Below are 5,529 nucleotides of genomic sequence, written 5' to 3'. Positions count from 1 at the left end.
AAACTTGATTTTTCCTCCATTAAATGATGGATTCAAAGATATAATCATGGAAATTAATTAAAACTAGATAAGAATCACTTACCCCAAACACCCACGCAAGAATCTCTCCAAAAATTGCCTTCTACCAAGCTCCAAATTAGATTTTGAGTTATGACCTCAAACCCCGTTTTTGGGACTTTTAATTCTGCCCAGATAGGCCTTCTTCGCGTTCTCGACCATTGCTTCGCGTTCGCGAAAGTCAAAAACTCGCTGCCTCAATTTCTTCTTCGCGTTCGCGTTACCAGCGTCGCGTTTGCGAAGGCCTGCCATACATATCATCGTGTTCGCGTTCGCATTCAAGCTCTTGCATTCGCAATGCACTCAAGTCCTATTGCTTCGCGTTCGCGATTGAAGCTTCGCGTTCACGAAGGCTGATGACTCCAGGCCCAGGCCCCTCATTCCTTCTAAGCGTTCGCGACTGGCCCCTTGCATTTGCGTAGGTTCTTTAGGCATACCTTCGCGTTCGCGAAGGCTAAATCCCAGCATCCTCAAAACTCTTCTTCGCGTTCGCGAAGAAGGAAATCAGATACGAGATACAGCAGTTCCGAAACAGCCCGAAATGATCCAAAACCACCCCGAAACACACTCGAGGCCCCCGGGACCTTAACCAATTTTACCAACAAGTCCTAAAACATCATACAAACTTAGTCGAATTCTCAAATCACCTCAAACAACATCAAAACGACGAATCGCACCCCAAATCAAAATCTATAAACTTTGAACTTTCAAATTCTATAACTTTTGCCGAAACACATCAAATCAATACGGAATGACTTCAAATTTTGCAGGCAAGTCCCAAATAACATAATGGAGCTGTTTCAACTCCCGGAATCGCATTCCGACCCCGATATCAAAAGGTCAACCCCCGGTCAAACTTCTCAAAAATTCGACTTTCGCCAATCCAAGTTTAAATTGTCTACTGACCTCAGATTCACGGTCTGGACACGCTCCTAAGTCTAAAATCACCCAACGGAGCTAACGGAACCGATAAAACTCTATTCCGGAGTCGTCTTCGCATAGTTACAACTATGGTAAACATCCTAAGGCTTAAGCTTCCATCTCATGGACTAAGTGTCTCAAATCTCTCTGAATCCTCCGTAAATCAAACTCGACCACACACGCGGGTAATAATATATATTGCGAGGCTGCTAGAGACCTTAAGTCACTGAACGGGGCGTAAATTCTTAAAACGACAAGTCGGGTCGTTACACAAAATTTCCCCCCAAATATACAGTTAATGAAAATATTCCCCCTCCCCCTCAATACTCAAAAGGCAAAGAAATCATAAGCTCCAAGAATACTACCGCATACCAAAATCTTTTCCAATTTTTTTCTCGTTACTTCACCCTAACTTTGTTGCTTCTTTTATGCCGCTGCTGGCTTTTGGTTGCTGTTTCTTCCAGATTAATCTCACTCTAGCAAATCTCCATCCTTTCTCTATTGGTTAGTATTTCTTTTACTCAAATGTTTTCCATTTTCTTTTTCGATTTCTGATGAAAATATAATCTTCTATTATATATATACCTGGGTATGTTGGTATAGTCTTCATTTTATACCCAATGTTTTAACTTTTTTCTAATTTCAGATTCTTGGGTTGAAAAGAAGTAATTTTGTTTTGTTTAATTTCTGGGTATCAAAGTTATAGTTTTTTTTTTACTAATTTCAGATTCTTGGGTTGAAAAAGAGTAATCTTTTCTATTTGATTTTTGGTATCTTTGAATGATGTTCCTTCTTATACTTAAAGTTTCAATTTGTCTATCTTCTTATTGAATTTTTTTGGGGTCCTATAGAAGTGAATTTTCTTCTTTTTCTTTTTGCAATATTACTGGGTATCTTTGTATAGTCTTTATTTTATACTCAAAACTTTTAATTTTTTTCAATTTCAGATTATTGGGCTTAAATAAGTAATTTTTTGTTTAATTTTTGGCTATCAAAGTTTTTAGTTTTATCTTTGTTTTATATTCTTGAGTTGAAAAATAAGTTATCTTTTTGTTTGATTTTGGGTGTCAAAGCTTTAATCGATTTTTGCAATGTATACGTTTACTGAGATTTGCATTCGATCTAATTATACCGAAAAATTTCACAAGTAGGGCGTTATTTAGCTTGAGTTTGTGATTTCAAAATATTTTGAAATTGCTTCTGAATTTAGTGATTATTTTGACTTAATTTCAGTTGTACAACAACTTTGTTTTACATTTTACTTGAATCATTGTGCGAGAATTTTGTGAAACTGATCTAGAGTTACTTTGACCAAATAAGCATAGTTGATGTGATTTTCTGGCTTGCTTGTTAATTTTGTGGTGAGACTTCATATTTGAAGGTTTTATTTAGTGATTGACCCTCTGGGAAATTTGATTGTGCAAATGAGCTAAAATATTTATGTAAAATGATTATCTTTTGAGTCAAAGAGTTCATAGTTTGTAGTTATTTATGGCTGCAAATTATTTCGCCAAAATGTAATGGTGGCAAACTGTTAGAATGTTGTTAAAGATGCTCAATAATATTTAATTATTGGATATGCTTGTATAGTTTTTCTTGTATTTTTTTAATAAAGTGAGTTGCTTCATTGAAAGCATCAAGTAGAGATGATTTTGATAGGATCTGGAGCTAGCCAATAACCAAAAAATAGAGATGCTAACCACATTAGAAGATGTTATGATAGGACCTTGGAGCTAGCCAATAATCAAAAAAATATACCTTAAAGAGGCTACTCTAGAGTGAGAGAGCTCAAAAAATCTAAAAAGACCGTAGAATTATTTACATAGAATTATTTGGCCTAACAAAAAAGACTAAGCAAATATCTGGCTTTTAGCAAGTGGATTGGAGTTGAGACTCCATGAAAACATCTGAGGTTACTTTCAGAACATAGGCACCAAAAAATACAAGCTGGTAGCATCCTCCAGGTGTCCCTAATAGCCCTATCAACTCTCCAAAGACTCCAGCTCTCGACAACATCTCTGATATTTTGTGGCATCACCCATTTGAGATTGAATAAAGCTAGAAACATATGCTACATTTATACAGCTACGGCACAATGCAATAATAGATGGGTGATGCATTTGTTATTCCGTGTTAACCATCTGTTATTCCATTGTGGTGTGGTATATTGGTTATCGTGTGTAGCATGGAACATGTTTGGGGTTGTTATGTGTCTAATTGCTTAAATATTTACCTTCTCACATACCGTTATATATTCTTACTAGTTGTTGGGCTAAAGTAATTTAATTTTTTTTGTATGTAGGATGAATCAAGCCGCAACTCTTAGAAAAAAGTTTCGAATCCAAACAAAGCTCAAAGTTCAATGAAGAATATAGGTTTTGATTTCCAATACCGATCAAGTGTCGAGTTAGCCAAACAATTTCAGATTAAGAGAGAAAATCTTGCTAATGATCGTGAGGACAAAGCTCCGAAAGAGCAGGCATTACTTGGAGTTAAAAGAAAGAATCATATGCCTCCAACATCAGAAGGACAAAGTAGACAGAGGTTAACTCAATCCGATGGGTAAGTTCAAAAGTTAGGAAGGAGTAAATTGCCTATGTACAAATCAATTCTATCGCCTTCAAGGGAAGATCTGAACACTTCACATAATATTGCAAGAAAAGGACAAAGTAAACAAAGATTAATTCAATTGGAGGAGTCCATTCAAAAGCAAGGAATGAGTAAATTACTTATGCACACATCCATGTTCCAATCATCTTCAAAGGTAGATCGTAACATTTCCCGTATGATTGAAAGAACATAAGGTGAAGGAGAGAAACAACTTGATATCCAGGAGCTACAAAATTGCAAAAAGGTAAAGACAAACTCAGTCCTACCATCAACGAGTCTTAATCAATTTATTGAAAAATATGGGATACACGTTGGTGGTGAAAAACATCGTCATAATCACCCAGTAAATAAAGTCAGATTTATGTCATCCCCTCTTATTGATGAGCATGAAATAGAATTGGATAATTTTGCCGCACAAGAATAAGTTGGTGATGATGAATTTGTCGGACACGAGGATATGAACATCTATTGTGTTGCAGGTGGTATGTCTTAAATCTTGTAATTACATATTATAATATTTTCTTATGTCTTGGCTGTTATATCAATATAGGGACATCAGAGAAGAAAAGAGTTCGAGGAAAAACAACATGTAAGAATATTCATGCAAGAAGTTTTGAAGAAAAAGAGGAGGTGAGATTTGACAAAGGACAAGCGGTGGGACCAACTGACAAGAGAGTGTGTGATTTATCAACTTTATAGGAACAATTACAAGAAATTCTAGATTTATCCCCTTGGTGCATACTAGTTGGCATGCTGTGTCAAAGAATATTAAGCAACGAATGTATGAATATGTCAACGTAAGAATAATTAATTTTTCAATTGTATTATTTTGTATGTTTCCTACTAAGTGAAGATAAATATACGTTATTTTACATAGTCCAAGTTCATAATTCCATCAGAAGGAGAGAAGTGGATAATGACTATTCTTCGTGATGCTTGGAGGCGGCACAAGAGAAGTATTAAGATGAAATATTTCAATAGGAATGCTACTGATGAAGATATGCTACAAAATCGGCTGAATGAGATACCAGAAGTTCAATTCCGCCAATTGATTGAGTATTAGAAGGACTTAGATGTCCAAGTAAAATTAAACTGTGCATTTCTACTCTCTTGCATTATATCTTTTTTACTTTTTGATTTATTAATTAATATATTTCTTTTGGTGTTAGGCTATGAGCCAATTAAATTTTAAAAATCGGAAAAAACAAAAGTGGATCCATCGAATGGGACCTATTAATTTCGCAAGAGTGCGCGTGGCATTGGTAATATTTAGTCAACACTTTGTAAAAAATCTGACTTCCATTTCTTTTTGTACTTTATCGTAACACATTGATGTTTGTTTTTTTACTTTCTTTGATGTAATTTGTAGCACGCAACTAAAGAGAACTAAAGTCTGAAATGTTTATTACAACCCGTGCAAAGAAAGGAAAGGAAGTTCATACGGATACTCAAGTTGCAATAGTAAGTCATGTTGCAAGCTAAGATCTTGTTATTATATTTTTTTCTCTCTTTAACTGAATGTGTTTCTTGTACTATTTCACTTTATTCTTTAAAAAATAATTACAATGTTACAAAAACTGAAAAGTTATTGTGAAATAATGAATAGTGATAATTTGAAGAAATTTGGCAACAGAATAAAGGGGTACTTGGGAACAAAAATTAGTTCTGTTTGTGTGAAACTTCATATTAAAATGGTTACTATTCTTGTCACTGAAAAATCTATTGATACTCTTGGCCAAATTTTGAGGTTCATTAAGCTTTTTGAACTTTTTTTTAATTGTTCGTATTATTCATTTCCATCTTAAGGTCAAGAGTTGACGTAATATTGTTCGTGTTATTCATTTCCATCATAGATTAAAACATTAGGACTGCTTTCATTGAGGATCAGTCAATTTTCTTGTCTTATGGACAATCAGTGTTATCAAAGGTGAAAAGCGTAAA

The 5,529-nt window shown here is 34.8% G+C and overlaps 1 long non-coding RNA gene across 1 annotated transcript; it reads left to right on the top strand.

The window, feature by feature from the left end:
- The first annotated feature begins 1,312 nt into the window (after positions 1 to 1,312).
- On the top strand, positions 1,313 to 4,464 carry LOC104112071 (uncharacterized). Its single transcript, XR_001972459.3, has 3 exons — positions 1,313 to 1,482; positions 3,281 to 4,070; positions 4,139 to 4,464. It is a non-coding gene; the product is annotated as an uncharacterized lncRNA (long non-coding RNA).
- Positions 4,465 to 5,529: the final 1,065 nt, after the last annotated feature.

Source organism: Nicotiana tomentosiformis, chromosome 10 (assembly GCF_000390325.3).
Source record: "Nicotiana tomentosiformis chromosome 10, ASM39032v3, whole genome shotgun sequence".
In the NCBI taxonomy this organism is placed as follows: Eukaryota; Viridiplantae; Streptophyta; class Magnoliopsida; order Solanales; family Solanaceae; genus Nicotiana; species Nicotiana tomentosiformis.
Note: the sequence above shows the minus strand (reverse complement) of the source record. Positions and strands in the feature narration are given on the sequence as shown.